Source organism: Chiroxiphia lanceolata, chromosome 2, assembly GCF_009829145.1.
Source record: "Chiroxiphia lanceolata isolate bChiLan1 chromosome 2, bChiLan1.pri, whole genome shotgun sequence".
Taxonomy (NCBI): Eukaryota; Metazoa; Chordata; class Aves; order Passeriformes; family Pipridae; genus Chiroxiphia; species Chiroxiphia lanceolata.
In genome coordinates this window covers 63,765,010-63,787,998 of record NC_045638.1, presented here as the reverse complement: position 1 = coordinate 63,787,998, position 22,989 = coordinate 63,765,010, and the positions used below count along the sequence as shown (strand labels likewise).

The following is a 22,989-nucleotide window of genomic DNA, read 5'->3' as shown; positions in this document are numbered from 1 at the left end:
CAAGAAAACTGCAATCCCCAGCAATCCCAGGAACAATAAATCAGGTAAGGAAGGCATGGCTTGACTGCAAGTCAAGAAGGCATGAAGGCAAAGAAGCAAATGCACAGGCAGTGAAAACAAGGATAGGTAACCCGGAAAGAGTATAGAGATGAAGTTTAGTTGTGTAGGAATAGGGTGAGGAAGGCCCAGGTGAAGCTGCAAGTGAACCTGGCAAGGGACACAAAGAGTAGCAAGAAGGGCTTTTACAGGTGTATCAGCCAGAAAAGGAAGGTCAAAGAATGGGTACTCCCCTGATAAACATTGCTGGTAAACTGGTAATAATAGATGAGAAGACTGAGGTACTCAAAAACTTTTTTTGCCTCAGTCTTCAATGGCAATGTCTCTTCCCACACCTTTCCAGCAGATGGACAGCAGGATGGGGACTGGGAGAGCAAAGTCCTTCCCACTTCAAGTAAAGATCAGGTTCACGATCACCCGAAGAACCTGAATGTACATAAGTCTACATGACCTAGTGAAATGCATCCAAGAGTCCTGAGGGAATTTGCTGGCATAGTTACCAAGTCACTCTCTATGACATTTGAAAAGTTATGGCAGTCAGGTGAAGTCTCAGGTTGTGGGGGGCGTGTTTTAAGGATGCTAGACGAGGCACCCTGGGAAATGAAGTCTCGAATGTACTCCCACACACATAAGCACTGGGTTACCACATGGTGATTGGTTAAGAGAATCACGTGCTGTTTTAAAATGCATATAAAACGTGTTGTTTGCTTCCAATAAACGGATTTGGTGGTTGAACCCTCAACTAGCCGGGTCTACGTGGGTTTATTTTTTTATTATATTAATGAAGCCATACCAGGTGAATGGAAAAAGAGAAACGTTGTCCCATGTTTAAAAAAAATAGAAATAAGGACCCCAGGAACTAGTAACCTGTCAGCCTCACCTCTGTGCCTATGAAGATCATGGAACAGATCCTCCTAGAAGATATGCTAAAGCACATCACACAGGGAGGTGATTCGAGACCTTCACCAAGGGCAGGTCCTGTGGCCTTCCACAATGGAGTGAGTACATCAGTGGACAAGGGAAGGGCTACTGACTTCATTTATTCTGGACTTCTGTAAAGCCTTTGATGTGGTCCCTCAGAACATACTTCTCTAAACTGCAGAGATAGATGCACTCGATGGGTGTATCGTATGATGGATAAGAAAGTAGTTATCCAGAGTGGTTAACCAGAGTCTCATCATAGACTAGGTCACATCCAGAGGATAGCAGTCAATGATTCAGAGTCCCAATGGACATCAGTAAGAAGTGGTATCTCTCCGGGATCCATACAGGGAACAGGGCTATGTAATGTCTTCATGAATGACATAGACAAAGAACCTGAGTGCAAATTTGCAGATGACATCAAGCTGAGTGATGGGGTTGACACAGCTGAAGGATGGGATGCTATCCAGAGGGGCCTGAACAAGCTCCAGAAGTGGTCCTTTGGGAATCTCATGAGGTTCAAAAAGTCCAAATGCAGGGTGCTGCACCTGGGTTGGAGTAACCCCCAACACCAACACAGGCTGGGGGATGAACAGATTGAGAGCAGCTCTGATGAGAAGGACTTGAGGGTGCTAGTAGATGAGAGGCTAGACATAACCCATCAATGTGCACTTGCAGCCCAGAAAAACCAATCATCTCCTGAGCTGCATCTAAAAGGGTGTGACCAGCAGGTTGAGAGAGGTGATTCTGCCCCTCTACCCCACTCTCATGAGACTCCATCTGGAGTACTGCATCAGCACAGGACAGACCTTGACCTGTTGGAGTGAGTCCCGAGCAGGGCCACCAAGGGCCACCAAGCTGGGATTGTTCAGTGTGGAAAAGAGAAGGCTTTGTGGTGACCTAATTGTAGCCTTCCAGCACCTGAAGGGAGCCTACAAGAGAGATGGAGAGGGACTTCTTACAAGAATGTGTAGTGACAGGACAAGGGGGAATGTCTTCAAACTGAGAGTAGGTTTTGATTACATATTAGGAATAAATTCTTTATTGTGAGGGTGGTGAGACACTGGAACAGGTTGTCCAGAGAAATTGTGGATGCCCCATCCCTAGAAGTGTTCAAGGCTAGGTTGGATGGGGCCGGGAGCAATGTGGTCTAGTGGAGGGTGTCCCTGCACTTGGCTGGGGAACTGGAACTAGATGATCTTTGAGGTCCCTTCCAAACCAAGCCATTCTATATTTCTATAATTCTATGAAAAATAATTACCTTGCTTGTTTTATATGTATGTTTATTATCACAATTCAATATAATATTTGTCTTTATGACAGTGTGCTGTTGTGAAATTGCATTTAGTTCTTCATTTACGACAAAGTCAATATTTTTCATATGATATTATTCTTGCTAACATGCTATTATTTTCTGTACTGATTGACACTGTAAGTATATTTCCCTTATTCTTCCTATTACTGTTAGTGTTTGCTGTCTCTTGACTAATCTGAATTGGAGTAAGTCTTGTCAGCTACTGGTGGGTAGGATTCATTGAGATTCGGATGGACTAGAGAGCAAATGTGAGAGGATGGAAGAGAGAAGTTTGGTAGAATTTGTCAAACTACTACTGTTTCAGTAGCATATTACTCAGTTGAGATCTCTGCTTTCAAACCCATTGTTATGTTCTCATTTCAAATGTCCCTGCTATAGAGATAACAGTTCCTTGGCTTTTTTTTTTTTTTAACAAAACCAATTACTCTGAGAAGCTTTGACAAAAATGTTTCTGGGGAATGTTCCCTTTTTTTTTTTTTTTCTGCATGACCAGTAGCAGAACCTTCTGCCAAGACAGGTAGGAATAATGCCAAAGAAACATCAAAATATTGTTGTTTCAGACTGGGGGATTTTTGGTGGAAATCTGTAATGGGTCACTGATGGATTCATTTGTTTATGCCATCCTACAGTGGACTTGTCTTTATTGAATCACATTTTATTTCCTTTCAACAAAAGTAATCTTTTAAATACGTCAGGGTCATATACTGTAAAGGTTTTTTCATATAAAATCTATAAAATATTTCAGAAGATACTCTTTGCCTGTTTTTAATTGCTATGTTAGCTCAAGTTGTGTTACATGTCTCTGTGCTTTTAACCTTTGATTAGTCATTACACAGCTGCCAGTTCTCTGTTTTCTAAACATTTGTTTACTTCTATGGTGTGCCAGTCCTTATCACTCCAACCTTGAAAGTTGCTACATGAATTAATAGTTCCCCCTGGTGACAGTTCATATACAGTGATTTACATTTTTAAGCTTGTAGTCAGATTTTCATTTATTTATTCAAAATATGGAAGATTAGTGTTTCAGTTATTAACCTAAATATGAAAGGACAACCTGCCCAATGCTGAATGTAAAAATCTTGAGTCCTGTATCAGCTATTATGAAAAAAATTACTTGCTAGATATTAGAAAACTAAGCTCCAAGAGAGCTGCTGAGTCAATGTAAACCAAACCTCTTTGAGTGACTTTTTTGCTTCCATTGCTCACAAAAGCCCATAGTCTTAGACAGTTTCTAATCACGCTGCACTTCAGCACAAGGCACAGTAAGTCAGAGTAGAGGGAGAAAGCAACTGGTTAAGAACTATGAACCAAAACAATCCATATTGCATTTCAGTTGAATTAGCATTCTTTTGTTTGAGGCTGCTGGCTGATGTGCATCTAGGTCAGCACTCATCAAAAGAGAGTAGGTAACTTTATTAATTATATTCTGGTTACTGCATACTGACCTTTAACACTGTAGAAAAAATAGAGAAGCAATGTTTCCTTTGTCTTCAGTTAAAGTTTGCATTGCTATCTCACTCTCTCCAGTAATTACCTTGTGTTTTAGTATTTTGCAAACTGAGCAGTCAGTGTGGTTTATTTGTAAAGTTGCATCTGGTGTTAAGGAATAACAGCTAGAGCATTTGCAGAGATCAAGATGATAAGGACACACAAGGCTGATTTAGACAGCATTTTAAGTAATTTATGATGTAAGAAAAGGAAGACCCATAATAGGGCATTGGCTCAGGGCCCCTCACTGGCATTTCACCAGCTTTGCTCTTAGTCCAGTTTATTCCTTTTTATCTTTGTCATTGGCTTCAGGAAAAGTGTGGTAACTTTCAGTTATCTGGACTGACCAAGGCTGTGGAAAGTAATGTATCACTGTTTAAAGCGTAGCCGAACAACAGTGTATAGTGTCAGTCTCTGGACGCTGCAACACAGCCAGTCCAGGGTTTTAACAGGAGGAAACTCAAGGGGAGACGATGTGCCTGTTTCTTCTGTGTGTAATTTACTGTGCAACTTAAACTCTGGACCTGTTTAATGGTCCTAACAGCAGAGTTTCTAGGCCAACAACTAAATCAGCTGCGGTGCTCTGCATTTGCAGACGGCCTTATGATTTACAAAATTTAATAAGCTGCCCCCTTACAATATTTTTTTCAAAGACATAGCTTTTATAACAGTTGCCAAGAAGGCCGTCAAAGGTACAAATACCCATTGGTATAATGAAACCTTTATTTTTATTTTTTTTTTTTGTGAAAAACCATATAAACATTTCAGAGTATTACTAATTCATTAACAATGAAAAAATTCTAGAGAGCTCTGCTGGCTGGCCATGGTAATACATTAGTGATTTTTCCAGTGCTGCTCTGTGGCAGTGATATTTCTTGGGTAGCAGTGCGGTAAGCTGCTGGCAGCTGGAGGGCAAGCACAGGGAGGAAGGATTTACACTGTCTCATTTGTAGCCCACTTCTTTTTAAAAGAGTACTGCATGAAGCAAAGTTCCTGTTTCACCCAGATGTGCCTTTCAATGCTAAGTTCCCATTACATTTTTAAGCAAATTACCTTTTTATCCTAGTATTGTGATTTCTATTCAAAGCAGCATAACAAATTTTATGTCCTTTAATTAAAAAGATGGATATAGATCAAACACCCAAGGTGACTTTTAAAGTTGACAGATTTTGTTTATATAGGCTAGTTACCTATCCTTATCTATTGAATATTGCTGTTACAAGGAAGGAAAATAAATGTAAACTTTAATTTCTCACTGGATTTTTGACTTTGGAAAGATAGTCACAGAAAATTCCTTAATAACTGCAACATTTTATGCCATCAGATGTAAACTTTACCTGTCATATTTACAGACTCAGTGTCCAATTTCAGAGATCTTTGCCTACTCATTCCTCTTCCATTTATGCTTCTTCCTCTCATTTCTTACCTAATATTTAGGGCATAATTTCCCAAAATTTTCTAGTCAGTACTTACATTCAGGCACAGACAGTCTGTTAACAGTATAGCTTCTCAGTGTGATACTTACTGAACTCCATATCAAATATTTGCTGCAAGATACATGGAGTAAAAATACTTTGATGCAATTATTCTACCCTGTTTGGTTGTAATGGAATTAGATTATTTAAGGAACCTTTGGACAGAATTACTTTCCAGACTGTTTAAATTCAAGAAGTAATTTTCTTCAAATAAGGATGTGAATATTGGCAATGTAATGAAGCAATTTGTTCTTTGAAATTTACATTTAAAAAAAAAAAAAGGAAAAAGGAAAATATTTTCCACTGGAAATTATTTCTATTTTGACAAACTCCACATATTCTGTAGTCCTACTTTTCCTGAGCTTACTACTGGGTTTTTTTTGTTTGTGTTACTCAGTGTAGTTATTGTCCAAGTCTGTGTTGCCTGTGTATTACGTATGAGAGAAATGTGAAAAAACTGACGTCTCTGTGATTTTCTCCTAAAATGTAGAAAAATCTGATTGTCCACTTAAACTTGAGAAATTACACAAAAATACTGTTTTCTTCTCCAACAACTCGAAGACATGAAACTCCCTATGGATGTAACCCAGAGGCACTTGTCTTTTATTGCAGGGTGCTCTTCCTGTTGAGGCTACTTGTATTTTTGTGTCTGCCATTGTTTAAAACTTAATCACTCTTCCTCTTTAAGAAAGTTTTCCTAGTGCAAAAATAATCAGTCATTACATGCCTTTAGATCAGTTTGTTTCCTGTGTTATGTTTCACGTGTTCATTGTTCCATCCCTTCTCTTCCCCACACCCGCCTCCTTCAGCTTTCCCCATTACATGAATCACTTCCATGTAAATTATTACTACTGTTTTTCACTCAGCCTAACCCTGAGAGAATATTACCCCTATTAGAAATGTACACATTTTACACTGCTATTTGGGAAGAATGGATTAAATGTGGTGATAAATATGAGAAAATAGATATGTTTTTACCACAACCTGCCTGCAGAATCCTCTTTCCATTGCAGATGTATGGCAAAACAAGTTGGAATCAATGGCTTTTTTTCCCACTCTAGTTATGCATTTCAAGAGATAAGTGGTATTATTATTGTAATTTTTATTGTTATTGTTATTAATATTATTAGGACAAACAACTTTTAATATTTTTTTATGTAATCTGAGCAACAAAGCAAAAGTGTTTTGTTTCTATCACAAAAGAACTCCCTTTTTTGTTGCACTGTTTTACTGTTTAGCATTATAAATCTACAATATACAGCTTTTAAGGTCAAGTAGAAAGGAAGATTTTCTTTTCCAAACATCTGTCAGCAACCACATGGAAGAGAAAACAGTACTAGCATAATTTATCATGCTTTCACTTGGTGAAAAATGTTCCTTGGATGCTAAGTCATGACATGTACTTTAAGTAACGCTTTTCTCGAGTGCTTTATCTTACACTTTGCTTCTCTTACACTAATATTTTTCAGTTTCCTTATTGTTTGAGGCTATGAATATGTCAGACAAGGATCATAAGCATTATTTATTCTTCTGGCATCCAGGCCTCATTGTGATAAGAGTGAGCAGTTGCTACCACAATGCAGATGGCAAGAGAACCGTTTCCAGGTTTTGGTGTACCTGGATGTCATTGCTTACTGTGCTGGAACACGACTAACCAGCTATGAAGCAGGAGGTTTGGCAGGTAGAGTGTGGGGTTGACATGTGTCCTTTTCCAGCAGGGGCTGCTGTAGAGCAGTGATAATCACACATCCCCAAGGGATTGGAAAATTGTTTTCAATTTCCTCCTCCTGTCCCCCCCATTTGCATTTAAAGTAAACATATGATGAAGCTGTTGGTTCTTTTGAGTCAGAAAAAGAAAAAAAGTCACTGAAGAATATTAAATCTGGGCTGATCCAGTATAAATGCTCTTGGATCCTTCAGTAAAATATACCTAAGTTGTATTGGAATTATCTCCTTGAGCAGGAAAGACATGCAAATATAAGATATAAAATCATAAAATACTCTTCATTGCAAAACAACCTATCTGAAAAGAAGCAAAAGTGCTGCAAAGAAAGAAGGCTTTAAGCTTCATATGAAGACTCTGACACTAACCATAACCTGCATAGTGTACAGGGTTCAAAGCCCTAACCGTGACACTTGGCCAACACAGAGAGGAACCCAGAGGTCCAGTGGAAATCGAAAGTGTTATGAAGCTGAATAACATGAAAGTCTGTAAAAGCACAACGTCTATAAAGAGAGATCTCTTTTTAGGCCAGTTTATGGAGCAAAAAAACATGTAGGTCCACTTCCAGGCACAAAGTCCATTTACAGGGTTAGACATCTACTTTTTCTAACTTTACTGGAAGATCTATGTGACTTCTACCAACTAGCATTGACTAAGAACCCTTTCTTCTCTGATAAGGATTTCATGGTTAGGTTACAATATCTGCATTACCCTCTGTAAATTGCATTTGTAAAAGTAAACAACTCCAAAGGGGAATTTACCTTATCCTAAAGGAGGCATTTAGGGCAGGTGGGAGGAATTACTTCTGGAGGCCTTTTTTCGCCTTTAAAGAAGGAAGTCTAGAGACTTAAATGTTTACATTCTGTGTGTTATAATGACATGAATCCCTATCCTCCTGTCTCTTACATGCTGAAACCACCACATCTGCAACATTGTTGCTTATAATGTTATTGTAAATAAGGCATCTGAAAGTATTTTATGGGATCTACAAAAGCCACTTCTGCTGTCCGCTTACACAGCAGGTTTCACATATAGTAGTTTGGTTACATTGCCAATATTTTGTTTATTGGAAAAAAAAAGATTATATTGCTTCATATTACTACTTGTCTTCTGAAAGAAAATAGTGGATTGTGGTGCCAAAGGGACCTGCCTACTGATATAGAAAGTTGTGAGATATCACCACCATACAAATGGTAGTACAAACGGTACAAGCACAAACTCAAATTAATAAATAAAAAATGGCTTGTGAGGTAAGGAAGGCTTGTATTTTTCTGCTGAGACATGTTGGTATACTATCTCTGTAAGAAATAGGACTTTCCTTGAACTGATCGTAAAAAATACATTTATCCTTGAATAAAAAAAAAAAAAGTGGCAAGAAAACTACATTTTCAGAGCTGAATGAGAACTCTGTACAGACAAACTTGTAATAGAAATATATAGTATGCACAGCAGTTGAGGCACAAGGCATTGTCTTAGATATAATGACAAATATACAACAAATAATAATGACAAATTTTTGTATTTGTCTTTACATAATTACTTTTCAGTGCGATATTACTTGGGCTTAGGACATACAGACTTAACTGTCAGCTAATTTTACTAACTCTAATTCTTTCATCAACTTGTTAAAAAATTATTGGCAGTCATCTTTAATGAGTGTAATAGATCTTCCAGTTCAGTCTGGGCCAAATACAGTGTTCATACTACTACTGATATTTCCCAACCATATTTCTTACATTGTTCTCACCAGTTATTTTTTGATGAATCATGATTTTATGTATCTAAAGAGAGGTTCTTTCTTCAATTATTGCGTCAGGTGGGGTTTTTTATATTTCAGGATGAAAAAGTTCCATGTGTACTACTATGGCAACATAATGTACTTGGTTCTAATACTTAACTGCCTTCAGTCCTCCTAGAGACTGTCGGCTTTACTCCCTTTTTCCAGTCATGGGGCTTCTGGCTATAGCTTGTAAAGCAAGATCTGATTGTGTAGAGTAACTGCATATTTAACGAGAAAAAGAAATTTCAGAATTTTTTTTAATAATGTGTCTTCAATCTAAAGTGATTCAAGAAAAACCTTGTGTGAAAGTATGTAATTTTAAATTACTTGTACTTTTTAAATTTAGATGTTGTGGGTGGATGAAATTTATGCCATGGGAGAGAATTTCTGGAATGGTCTGTAGTTCAGTGTCTGTGGATTTCACTTGAACTGTGGAAGAGTCAGCTACAGCCTAAGTCGGTTGCCAAACAATCCTGTAAAGATTGTTTGTGTGAATAATGAAGTGTTCAGGGAATGAGACTGGTCTCCATTTCATTCGTTCTTGATTTTAGGCACTTAACCAATATATCTACGCTGCCAATTTCTGATTTAATTGTCCCTTTTTTTCATAATTTTTCCTTTGTGATGTAAAACCCCCCAACAGAATATTCAGTTCTCCTGAAGTCCAAATTTCTTTCTGGAAATCATCTGCTCATTTTTGAGTAGATAGATAGGTAGGATGGATTTGTGCTTACATAGATAAAAGCTGAATGTGTTTGCAGATATACAACCTGACATCAGAAGACTTAATATTACAGAATCACAGTATTAATTAGGTTGGAAAAGACCTCTGAGATCACTGAGTCCAATCTAGGACCAAACACCACCTTGTCAACTAGACCACGGCACTAAGTGTCACGTCCAGTCTTTCCTTAAACACCTCCAGGAAGAGTGAATCCACCACCTCCCTGGGCAGCCTATCCTACTATCTAATCACCTTTTCTATGAAGAAATTATTTCTAATATCCAAGATAAACCACTCCTGGCACAGCTTAAGATTACACCCTCTTGTCCTGTTGCAAGTTGCCTGGGAGAAGAGACCGACATCCTCCTGCCTACGACCTCCTTTCAGATAGTTTTAGAGAGTGACAAGGTCTGAGCCTCCACTTCTCCAGGCTAAACAAGCCTGGCTCCCTCAGCCAGTCCTTATAGGACTTACCCTCTAGACCCTTTACCAGCTTTGTTGCCCTTCTCTGGACATGCTCCAGCACCTCAATGTCCTTCCTCAACTGAAGTGCCCAAAACTGAACACAGTACTTAAGGTGCAGGCTCACCAGTGCTGAATACAATGGAACACTTCCATAGTTCTGCTTGCCATACTATTTGTCCAGGATGCCATTGGCCTTCTTGGCCATCTGGGCACACTGCTGGCTCATGTTCAGCCAGCTGTTGATCAGCACCCCCAGGTCCATTTCTTCTTTCCAACCATTCTGTATATTCTGTGACTTTTTTTTTCAAGTCCCAGTTCCTTTCTAAAGCACAGCAAAAAGTAAGTAGTTGAACATCAGCATTTTTCATAATAACATATTTTAGACTTCGCAATTGTTTATGTTGAGTTCTGTACTGTTATTTAGTTTCCTAGTCATCTACACAAGATTGGAAGCAATGAAAAGCACAAGTTGTATTACTTTTTTTTTGTTATGGTATGCAAGAAGAGCTTTTTAAAGAGGGTTCATCTTTTATTTATTTCACCCAAAAAATAGCCAGATTTCTGAAGTATTCAGCAGTGAATATGCTGAGCTTTGGGGAAAAAATATGTACATCATGCAGCTCTGGACAAGAAGTTACAATCAGAGTCACCCACTTTTCAAAATACGGCTTGTAATATCTTACAGTAGACTGAACAAAGTCTGAACTGGTCAGAATAAGTCAGAATAAGTCTGAACGAAGTCTGAACTGGTTAGATCAATGTTTGTTTTGATATGTTAGTTTTGCCACTGAATTCACCAGGTTGAGGATTGTACTTTGATAGGTACTATTTTGTTATTCTTGAAAGAAAAACTTTTACCTTTAATACTTGATGACACAGAAATATTCAACCGATTGAATATAGAGATCTTTCTTTCAGTACACTGCTTACAGATCTTTAGTAGAGGTGGTGGCTAAACGTCCCACAGTCTTTCATGCATTAGGCACACATGTTCTTAACTTGTTCTGATGTCATCTTCCTTAGAGGAGGTTCCTGAAAAAACATTGATGCAAAAGATATATTAAAAAAATCAATGACAAAATGTCACTGAGAATCGAACTCATGTAAAGACCCTTAGAGTGGCAGAATATAAAGTGAAAGAGATCCTGTCACTGTGCTTTTATCTCTTTGATCCCATGTTCCAGACTAGTATAGGCCTGCAGCAGTGCTTGAACTATAACACTGTTACAAGAGAGCTATTGACTTCAGCACTATAGAGAACCTAATACCATTTATTGAAGTTAGGTTTTGCTGATTTTGAACATTGACAAGATTTCTGCAAAGGTAGATCTAGGAAAGGTTTAATTTGTATTTCTCAGGAACTTCCCCTAATTCTCAAAATGGCAACAACAACAAAAATCCAAACAAACACCTCCACCTCAAATTAAAATAAAAACCTCACCCACAATTGTGTGAAGAGTACAAACAGGAGTTCATAACAGACACGACAGAAAAAGGAAAACATATTCACATTGTCTAATTTATTTTTATAACATGACTGGAAATAGCAGAGAAGAATAATGCTAATTCACCTTCTGATGTATGGAGATATTATTAATATCACACTACCTGAAAAGGTGTATCTTTAAAGAAAATATCATTTTTTAAAAATTTATGGATTTCATTTTTTGCAAAGCTCATTAAAAAGAAAAGAGATTGATTACTAAATGTATAGACTGGTCATTCCAAAGAGCTACTTTGGTCTCTGTTCCATGGTTATAAATAATGTCTACGGTCTGGCTTCTAGGTCAGCTTCAAGTCAGTGGTAATACTTGAGTGTTAACATGATTCCATATCTTAAATTCAGGAGAAACAAGCTGTCAACTTTTCAGTTGCAGGTTTTATCCCTTAAGTGAAATTAACTCAAAGCAAACATCCTTGTGAAGTGGTCTTGCCAAGGCATAATGAAGCATCAGAATAACACGTGCTGAAGCCAAGTTTTGCCTCATACAGGACTGGATTTCCAAGCCATGTGGGGAACACAGACAAATTTCAGACTTCTTTTCCTAACCTTGCCGTAGTTTGAATCAAAATTTCCAACTATGCATTTGTGAGCTGAAAGAAGAAAAGAAACATGAGGCATTTCCTGCCACATTTTTCTGTGAATTATCTGTAATCAGCTTCCAATTTTATGCACCTCAACTAACACTGCATAAGCAGCAGCAAGAAAAAGTCTTTTCCCATTCAGAGGTATAGCTTTCCAAATTGTAGTTATACTTCTGCTTGGAGTACAATGGAGGGGGAAGCTGGTGACCTGTTTTTTTATGTGTAAGAATTACCACATACAAACTGGATGACAAATAGTGCGGTAGCTATGAGACATGAATGATCCACTAAAAAAATATGTCTGACTAATTTTCTGTACCATTCCTATTTATTTTCAATTCTTCATATACGCAGATTATAAAATGCAGTCGATAAGGATAAAGGCTAGAATAGCAGCAGCTTTACTGAAGCAATGAAAACTTTGGAATTTTTGTCTTATATCTCAAGTATTTCCTTTTTTGATTAAATTTAGCATGGAAAAACACATATATTCCAAGGATAGTGCACTTTTAAAAGTATATATTTCTCTATATAGCAGAAAAAGTAAAAGTAGTATGAGCTGTAGTCTACATAGACACATAGGCACAGAGATGTGTGTATATTCCACTCTGTAGTTTATATGAGTGTACTGTAGGAAGCACAACTGAAAATCACCAGTCACTTAAAATGTCATAGTCTGGAGTATGCCTGAGTTGTGCTGTCAGTATGGGAAATGAATTCAAATAATAGGTGCCATTACTGTAGCATGAAACTATTAGTTAAAGTTCACAGTGCTTGACTAGATCACTTAAACCTTTATTAGAAAAAAAATGAAATTTTGAATGTTCTTCTTTTCTTCCTTAATCTGAGCAGTGGCTCAAAGTTTAACCAAAAGCATCTGGAAATAAGTTCCAGTGCTGTGCTCCTGGTTCAAGTTCGAAAGAACAGAAGGCAAAACTCCCTGTGCATGGTGCTAACTAGTATCATGGGAGTGTCAAACTTGATTTGAGGTAGATTGACATGTCATTATTCCTCCCATTCTTGCTTCCCTTTTAATGATCTGCACCTGAGCTCTGGTGTGTATTTTGTGACACTTATTAGCAATCTACAGGTCTGAGAGAACTGTTGTTTAGCCATCTCTCACCTGTTAAAATGTTAACAAGATGAGACGCACCACAGTGTCTGGTGCCAACTGAAGGTCATGGATGGAGTGAAGAAGCCCCAGACATCTGTCTCTCACACTGAGCTTTGTACCATGCTTCACTGAAAACAGCAGGCTGAACGATTTCTCACCATTAATATCAATGGGACCTGAACGCATGCTACCTGCATGAATTCCTCGGCTCCAGGAGTGGGAGTGTGGAGCTATTAACACACCTCATTCACATCTGAATTAAGAATGTTGAAGCAGTTCTACATGGCAGATATACCAAAGAAGTCGTTAGGTTTATTCTTGTCCATATACACTCCAGTACCTGCTGGCAACTGCCCCTGCTATATAAATAAAGACTGAGAGACTCAAGGCTACTGATTTCCTGAGTATCGATCAACCTGGATTCATCTTTTCTTTTTTTATTTTTCTTCTGTGAGGGGCTGCTTCACAACAATTAAGTCTCACTGGCTAAAACAATGATTTTGATCTCCACCCTGCAATATTTTCAAAAGTCTAATATTAATGGCATTTGCATTTTGAAAAATTGTCATACCTTTTCAATTAGAAGTTTTTTAGGGTGGAATGGATGCCTCACATGCAATACTATTTTAAATCATAGAATCATAGAAAGACTTGGGTTGGAAAGAGCTGTAAAGATCACCTAGTTCCAAACCCTCTGCCATGGGCAGCAGTGCTGTTCATTAGACCAGGTTGCTCAGGGTCCCATCCTGTTCTACTGCATCACCACCCTCTGAGTAAAGAATTTCTTCCTAACATCAGTTCTAAACCTGCTCTCTTTCAGTTAAAAACCATTTACCCTTGTCCTGTCAGTATCTGTCTATATAAAAAGTCCTTCTCTCTACTTTTTATAAGCCCCCATAAGGTGGCTGGAAAGCTGTGGTAAGGTCTCTGAAGCCTGCTCTTTCCTGAGCTGCACAACTCCAGCTGACTTAACCTGTTTTCATAGGAGAGGTGCCCCATCCCTCAGATCATCTTTGTGGCCCTGTAATAACCTTTCCTCTCTCTCTTTGAGTCCATAAGTGAATGGCTGTGAGTGAAAATATACAGTTATTTGTGAATATTCCTGTGCGTGTGAATTACCTGTGGAAAGATAAACCAAAACAGCTATTCAAATATCATATATGTATACATTAGTGAATAGAAATTGGTTTCTTACTGACATACACATAAAAGAGATTTGCAGAGGTATGTACAAAAGTGATATCTCCTTTCCTTTTCTGTCTCTCTCTTACCCTGTCTCTTCTCTTTCATCATCTCCTTCCTCTTCTCCTCCTCTGCATTCTCTTGTCTCTTCCCCTGTTCACCCCCCTTCTTTAACACCTTCCCTCTCCCCTCCTCCACTGCCCCTCTAAATTTCAGTCTCCCTTCCCTCTTCCTGTGGACCTCTCTACTCTCCTTCTCTCTACTTTTCTTCCCTATTTTTCCCCCTTCTTTTTTTTTATTTCCTGCTAGTAGCATTTTCTTTCTTTTGCAAATCATTCAGACACTTTAGCCAGTGCTTGGCTGTCACAGACCTTAATAACTTGTCGAAACCCCCTTCCATTTCTTGTGCAGCACATGAAATGATGCTGTTCAGCAGACAGACAGCAGAAACAAGGTGTTCAGTCCTTTCAATTTTTATTTATGGCAATGGGGAGGATATTGCTGGAGGTACTAAGAACAGGCTTACTTTCTGAAGGAGTCAAATTTGTCTCAATTGCCTTGGGATGGAAAATGATCTATCCCAATAGCCAGTGGAAACAGCTTTCCTGATCTCCTGCTACTTTTTATTCTGAATTATAAGTATCTTTTGTGAATGGTTAAACAACTTCACTCTTAATCTTATTAGTATAAGGCTCTCACACCAGACCCACTGAAAATGGCAGAAAGACATTCCCAAATTTGAGCAGAGTTCAGTTCTGACTCTAACAAATATCCCACTGGCTTAACCTTTCAAAAGGCAGACAAATGAAAAATAACATTAAGCAGTTCTATCAGAAATAAATGCCAGTTGTTTTTGGAGGTCTTTTTCTCAGTCGTTCCCACTGATGTAGGCTATAGCAGGCTTTGGAATATGGCATACTTTAATCGGCTTGTTTCTTTTGAAGAAAGCTCCAAATCATTGTTTTGTTTTGTTTTTGGGGCTCAAGGGTATTTAAAATGAACTCCCAATGAATTGCAAGTTACAGTTGTACTCCTAAGTACAATAGTGGGCAATAAATAAGAAAGATTAAGTATTCTGTAGTCAGGTTAGAGTGGAACAACAACAAGAGACTGATGCATTCTTTCTAAACAAACAAAAAAGCATAATTGGAAAAATTCATTTTTATATTCTCTTACATTAGATGGGGCCACTGAGTGAAACATTCACTGATGAATTTCTTCTCTAATCTGTGGAGGAAAAACAGCTACTGGTGAATTAAAGAGTCCTGGAACAGAGCCATGAGAACTAAATGGCTAAAAATGAAAACAGGCAAACATTTGAAGAGTATTCTACAGAACACAGATCTTTCAACACCTCCCCCTTTTCCATGGCTAATTCATTGTCATGGAAACTGAATTTATCAAAATGTTCTTGTTCACTCCTAGTGACCCAGTGAGTCGACTTACGGAGCTGGTGAAAGGTAACTCAGGCTGAAGCAATTTTTACAAATGATATGCAGCAGTTCATAAATTGGTAAATTTTGAATGGCACCATTGTGCTTCTCAAGTAGTTTTCCCTAGTCTCAAAAGACTATTTCTGTCTGCAACCTAGAGGTGTCTGAAACGCTCACTAATAAGTTAGCATGAGAGGCATGTATGAGTATGGCTCTTTTCTTCCCTCTCAGCTCTCCTTTAATTTGTTTTTCTTCTTACCCTGTGAATTTATGCTAAAATCTTGTTATTTGTGTCATTCTTTACTTCATGCATTCTCCACAGCATTTTCCTTTGCTGAACTGTAGCCCAAGGATGCAAAAATCCTTCATCACCTCATCACAAACATCTCTTCTTATCTGTTACTGAAGGTAGGTGTTGACTATCCAGTGTTATGCACAATGACTGCTGTATGCAGCCAGCTTTGCCAAATCCAAAATAACCCTGGAACTCTGAGTGCTTCCACCATGTCTCAGGAGGTGAGGTTGCTTGTGTTTCTTCATCATACATGAAAATTGTCGTATAATTGTTTTGAAGGTTTTTCAGCTTCTATGTCACTGCCAAATTCTGTCAAGGTTGATTTTTACTTTATTTTCTGTTAGCAATTAGTGACTTGTTGTCATGGAAACTGCACTTCACATGATTCTTGAACTTAAATGGCTGAATGTGATCATACAGCAGCCCTTCATTCTTTAGCCTCAGTAGTTAAAGACTTGTTTTTGTGTGTGATCTTGATTACAGAATCACATAAAATATCTCTAAACACAAAAAATAATAGCAGAAGGCTACATCAATTAAAATGAAGTAGTCAATAATTCATTCTTTAATTAAAGCTCTTCCTTTTCCTATTGCTGTAACCTTTCAAGTGTCAAAGCAGATACGAGCTAATCATTTGTATGAAATATTTTTTCTAACTAGCAGTTTGTGAAACAAAAATGAAGGAAAAGAAAAAATGGGGATTTAAAAATGAAAGTACTTTAGAGAAAATATTTTCTATAGTATGAGTCTGTTTGAGTTTGTGGACAGCATTTAGGTACACAGAGAGGGGTGCATTCACTTCTGCTTTTTTTTGGTAGATGAAATGACTGGAAAAGGTAAATGATATGTCCCAATATAATTTCAATAACAGACACATTTGAATTTGTTCATCTGCTAAATATTTTGTATTTTCAAATCAAAGTCTTAAAACTTCAATTCAGAGGCTATATTTTTCAACAGTAATCACACTGAAGGAATAATACATTGCATTTTTTTTCTTCTGACATCTCCACCATTTAGAAATATTCCAGAAATATTCCTGCATCATAAAGATCTCTTTTCACTGAAGGTTTTTTAGATATATTGCTCTGATAGCAGCGTCCGAGTAAGCTGAATCAGAGCAATAGAAAGGCTTATATCAAGTCTGTTATTCCGAGGATGATCCAAATCCAGTTCTAAACTACCTGGAGATTTCTATTTGTATGTGCCTGTATGCATGTGTATATACACACTTTATTCAGAAAAATTCTAAATGAAGAAGTTTTCCAGATATGACTACAATATTTCAAATTCACAGTTTGCATTGCTTTAATGTCATTGTCTAGACAAACAGTTCATCTGATTGTATGTTCATGTCTCTGTTTGATTCTTGAAAAATGCTGAATGGTTTGTAATCAATAAGAGTTCAAGGTACTTGAACGTTATAGGAAATTATAAGAATCAGGCCTGGGCATATGAAATTGTAAATGTCACTCTAATGAATGCTAACCAGTAGACATTGTGATTTTTGAAGATTTTTCTGGTGCTTGATATGCTAGAAGACTTGGTCTTGAAAGGACACTGCACTCTTATTAAACTTTTCAAATGTCTTTTTGTAAAACTAGAACTAAACTAAAGTATTGGGTAATGTAGCTATCAGAGACAAATGTAGTTTAAAGGCACTATAAGACAGTTTCTTCCCTGTGGTAACCCAGCAGAATTCAGTGTTATTTTCTGCTGTCTCTCCACCCATGTATTAGAGACTGATTACTTGGATTCATTAACTTTACTATAAAGATAGCTGTTTGCTTTCAGTGATACAAAAGCAAATACAGTATGATTTTAGCATGTACTTGCTGTGTTCAGACATTTCTTATAAAGAAGCAATTTTGAAGTATTTTAGTAGAAAAGTATTCACTTATTTATACAGTGTGCTAGATTCCTATCAAGCATTTAACTGGATAATATTTTTTTTGTAAAAAAGGGGAAAGAAAAAAGTGGTAAAACTTCAATTTCTTATACTTGTGATAATATATATGTCTACCAAAAGGTAACATAGATATGAAATTTAACATATTCACTGAATGGTTTTATTAACCTTCAAGAGAACAGGTATGTACTTCACCATGTGCTGTGTGTTTCTTTGCTCACTGAAGTCCTAGGAAATCAAAGCAATTATTCTGAAAACCATGCTGAAAACAGTGTGAGGCCAGAATTTGTCTCATATTTAGAATTTCATGTTATCACACTAAGTATGGTGTTTCCTAGTGAATTGTAAATTTGGGCTTTAAGCTTTTTTTTAGCTGTTCCCCCTTGTTAATGTGTCAGGTTACTTTTGGTTCCTATTTCTTTAGAATTACTTCTCCTAAAATTTCTTAAAAGTACAGTCTATACTTTAAACTTCTAAAATCACAAAACTAGTATCAATAATTGTATTAGCCCTGTGGTAGCTACAACACATATAGATTCTTTCTTGAACACTTCCAGTACACGTTGGTGTTCTTTCTATGGTTCTAAAGATTTGTGTTTAATTAACACTTATTACTAATTGTACCATGTAGTTATTTTCACAAAAATGTGAAATTTTATCTTTTGTTTCATTAAAAATGCAGGGAATAAAACCCATCAAATTACTTATTCAAGTTTATAATGGAGTGAAATATTTGACATTGCCCTTGTACAAGGTCAAATAGTTCTCCAGAACTATTTCTACTATCATAGAAATTTTAAAGAAAGTGTTATGAAAATAAAAATCCAGAAGAGTGTTCTTCAATATGCACAATCAGGAAAAAATTACTCCTTCGAATCAGATGTAAGTATAATTTCAAAATAAGAAGCTATAAACCAGCTGATTTTCTTAATTGTCTGGGATTCCTTTGGGGTATTATTTCAGTCTCGTAGTCTGTTTAACTTTTTTGTACTTGGAAAGACAATAGAATATGACAGGTTCTTTGACAGTTTGCTAACACATATTAACCTCATTTATGGGAAAACTGACTGTATGTGAACACCTATTTTTGCAGTGCTTTGTAAGACAATCTCTAAATTGCTGACATGTTCGGAGGTCTGCTTCCTAAATTTTAGGCATTCTGCTGAATAATAACATGGATAATCTACCAAGAGTCTTATGATAGGCTTGTATATTGATGACCCTATAATATTTGTAGGGGAAAAGAAAGAAAAAAAGGCGTACTTGCTATGTTCTTTCAAACTAATGAAAATTCTCTTCATTGCACCTGTAAAGCACTGCTGCTATGCACAGGATTTTACTGTGGTAACAGAGGTATATTTGATCACTGTATATTCTTTAAAGAACCATGCAAACCAAGTGAAGAGCAAATATTTTGTGGTGAGAATTTATCACATAGAAATAATATTAGCCTAAGGGAAATGCATAGGATTATATTTGTTTCTATCTGGTCTGACAAATGAATAAATGATTGCCCCATAGGAATAAGGAGACGAATACAAGAGAATCTGATGTCCATGTAATCCCCTTACGAAAGGTTGGAATCAAACTAACTATTAGACTTTTCTTATTTGGCTAAATTTCAATGTTTGTGGCTTGGAATTATTTTATAACTGGGTGAGAGGTATTAAATAAGTTAGGTGAGGATGATGAAGACTATCTATCAAATAAAATCAAACACTAGTGGCCTTTAAAAATAAATTTATACATGAAAGTGTTCAAAAGTCTTGCCTATCCACCTTCTAAAAGCATGTATATTTCTCCACACAGTTTAAGATATACTGTTGAATAAATACATAGCTAAACAGCAGAAGAAACAATAAAAAAATTATGTGAACCTCCATGTTTCCTCATCAATCTTTTTTTTGCGTGTGTGTGTTTCTGTAACCCCTGGTGCTGAAGGAAGGACCAAGAAAGATTGATGGAGGGTGGTGGCAAATGCCATTTCATAGTCTCTTCTTTGCTATGAAAAAAAGCTGCAACTTTAAAGACACTTATTGGCTCTGTGGACTTAACTAACTAACTGCATAAATAAAAAGACTGACTTTTTTAGAACTCTCAGCCTGGACCAAAATTTTTCACTTTAGGCTACCTTTTCACAAAGTCTTTGCTGTCGGTTGTGTTTGTTCTGAATGACCTATATTTATGGTGGGAAAACCTTTAATGTATAATCATATCATATTTTCTATACATGCCACATAGGTGCATTTCAAAGCATTAAAGTATGTTTATGGATTATCTCTTGTAGTGTTAATATAAAGTTAGATTCCCTGTTTACTGTAGGTCCAATTGTATGAAAGTTTCAGAGGGAGCCTTTGAAATCTCTAAATATAGCTTAAAAGAGTTTCTCTATATCTAAAATGTCATGACATTAACATTCAGTATCTTGGGATACTCCACAGTTAGAAACTGGGAAACTGATTCTTTCCAGTAGCATAGAGCTCTAATTTCTAGCCTTACAAGTATTCAAAGAAATGGACTTACCTTCTGACATTTTAGATATAAAAAAGGTTTTCTGAGGCCAGCTTATTCTGTATATTAGGAAGCCATATTTTCTGAAGAAATATTCCTGGTTTAAAAAGAGTAAGAATTAATGACTCCCTGTTGCAATTTAAAATAGTGACAAGAAGTCCCTATTGGTTCTTTACAGGTATTCTATAGTTATGATTTTCATAAGAGGTGGCCTAGGTCATAAAAACTATACTAGTTACTCACAAAGATATATAAATTATTAACAGAGTTGATTGCTAACGACTCCTTGCTCGCAGCTTCTCAGAGAAAGTTTTGGTGGCGCGACCCCCATTCACTAGGAGAAAAGAGCCACGAAGTTCCTTCCCTTGATTCCAGTGGCTAAAAGTGGTTTATTTGAAACTCCCACGGGCTTTTAAGGTCTCCGGGGGAGGGCTTAGAAAGAGGAACGCGATTGGGCAAAAGTCTGGGGGAAAGGGAGTGGCTTGAGGGCTCTGCTTACCAATGGAGGACACAGGAGGACCAAAGTCCAGTAACAAACCAGGGACCGGGGACAAGAGGATGAGACAACCAATAATGCTTGTGCAGGGGCGGGGACTGGTTCAGGGAGGGGAGACAACAAGGCACTGCGCTGGGGGACCGCATGGGTAGGGGGAATTACATAATTCAGGGGAAAACCATAAAATAAAAATGCAAGTAGCCGGTGTTTTTCCACTCCGCTCGATCCTGGAGAGCTGCTGCTGCGATGGACCTGCTTCTAGAGTCGTTCTTTCAAGGATTCATAGTCTTTGCAATCCCCCACAAATTATCTTATAATCAACTTCATATTTATAAAAAGTAGACCTACTTATGTAGTTCTGAGTCTAACTAGAGTTTGAAGACGCAGACATATATGCTTTTTATGAGCGAAGAAAGGAGATTTTATTTGTTGCTATTAAGAAGGAAGTTCAATTAAAGAGAATAATACAAATGTAGTGTGTGCTCAGCTTTTCTTTGACCCAGTGCTCATCAGTAGTGATTGTCTATTATGGTTTTTTTAGTAGTGAGACTGAATCTGTAATTAATTGCGGATATGAATATGAAAAGAAAGTTACTTCCTCAGTTCTCTCCAGTAAAGCATTTCATTGAGCTGGATGACGAATCAGTGTCTGAAGTTGTGTGTCACAGCCAGACTACTTTTCCATTTAGGGCCTGTTTCACACTGACTGAAAAACGGTAGAGTGGTTCAGCTCCATTTGCTGAATAACCTGGAGGTCCTTAGGGGAAAGGAGGAAAAATCTACTGTGTTTAAGAGAGTGTTGGTTTCAACCTGAATTCTTGGCATGCAAGTAGCCTATTTCTCTTTCTTGCAATACCTTGTGTTAAACCTGGCTTTGACTAGTGTGATGGGAATATCAGACATCTCTCCAGAGTAACATTTTGCAGTACAGCAGAAAAAAAAATGCAGTTATCTGTAAGTTTGCACAGAAAATTATATATACATTTCTGAGCTGGATCAATAATGCACCTTGATATTGTACATGCCAGATTATAGAAGAGAACTCAAATTCAAGAATTTCAGAGTTGCCAAATGTATCACTATTTTTCTGCCTGGGTACCTTTGAAAGGCCTTGGTTTTAAAATGTGAATTTTCACAGCATTATGAAAATGATATCTGGGATGGTACAGAGAAAAATGGAGAGAACAAAATTCTTTAGTTTATGTTAGTGCAGTTCGAGATAACTTCAGGAACTTATCTACCAAACTGCACTTTAGTTTACACCAATTTTAATATTTCCTATGTAATGTCTACAAGAAATACATAGTATCTGTAGTGTATAGGTATGTTAACAAATTGCACAGAAAAGTTGTAGAAATAGACACATATATTGATTCCTTTAATGTACAACAGTTTTAAGAATTTCTATGTCATAGGTATAATTGATTATGTAGGAAAATAGGCCTAAATATGTGGTTTACATGATAACTGACTTACTGATGGTCTAGTCAAATGATCAGCACTAGCAGTGATGACTCAGGAAAGGCCAACATAATCACTGCAGAAAAACTGGAATATTTAGAGCCTGAAAACTCAAGTAACATTTGACTTTAAGTAAGTAGCAAGTGCAAGATAGTGAAGGCACGCCTGGTTTAATATAACTCAGATTTCAGTTGAACTGTTATTTGCCTTTTACATTTTCTCTTCCTTCCTCTATTTTCTTATTTCATATTGTCTACTTTAAAAATATGAGGTTTTAAACCAGTTATTCTTAGTCATCTAGCTGTCCAAGAAAACTCTTAGAGAGATAAGTAAGGATAAAATTGAACAGTTTTTTTCCTCCAGCTTTTTCTTCTCGCTGACAGATGCTGACCATGATCTGAAGTGAATTTTATCCCTAAAGTAGCTTTATAGGGAAATTCTGAAATAACCTTCATATATGAAGTTCACTGTTAACAATTATAAACTACTTTCACATTATCTGTCATGGCTTATACACAAAGAATCCTTGTTATTCTCTCTAGTCGGTTCAGAAAC

The 22,989-nt window shown here is 37.1% G+C and overlaps 1 long non-coding RNA gene across 7 annotated transcripts in view; it reads right to left on the bottom strand.

Moving 5' to 3' along the window:
- LOC116783266 overlaps window positions 1-22,989 on the bottom strand; it is a 46,121-nt gene that overhangs the window by 8,743 nt on the left and 14,389 nt on the right. For 2 of the 7 annotated variants that reach the window (XR_004355587.1, XR_004355589.1), the window contains exons 1-4: window positions 20,721-20,894; window positions 20,490-20,574; window positions 15,506-15,556; window positions 10,807-10,980 (exon numbers count right to left, since the gene is read on the bottom strand). This is a non-coding gene — a long non-coding RNA (uncharacterized LOC116783266). Of the gene's footprint in view, window positions 1-10,426; window positions 10,981-15,505; window positions 15,557-20,489; window positions 20,575-20,720; window positions 20,895-22,989 lie in introns of those variants that run through there. The other 5 variants (XR_004355590.1, XR_004355588.1, XR_004355591.1 and 2 more) reach the window with 5 other exon arrangements.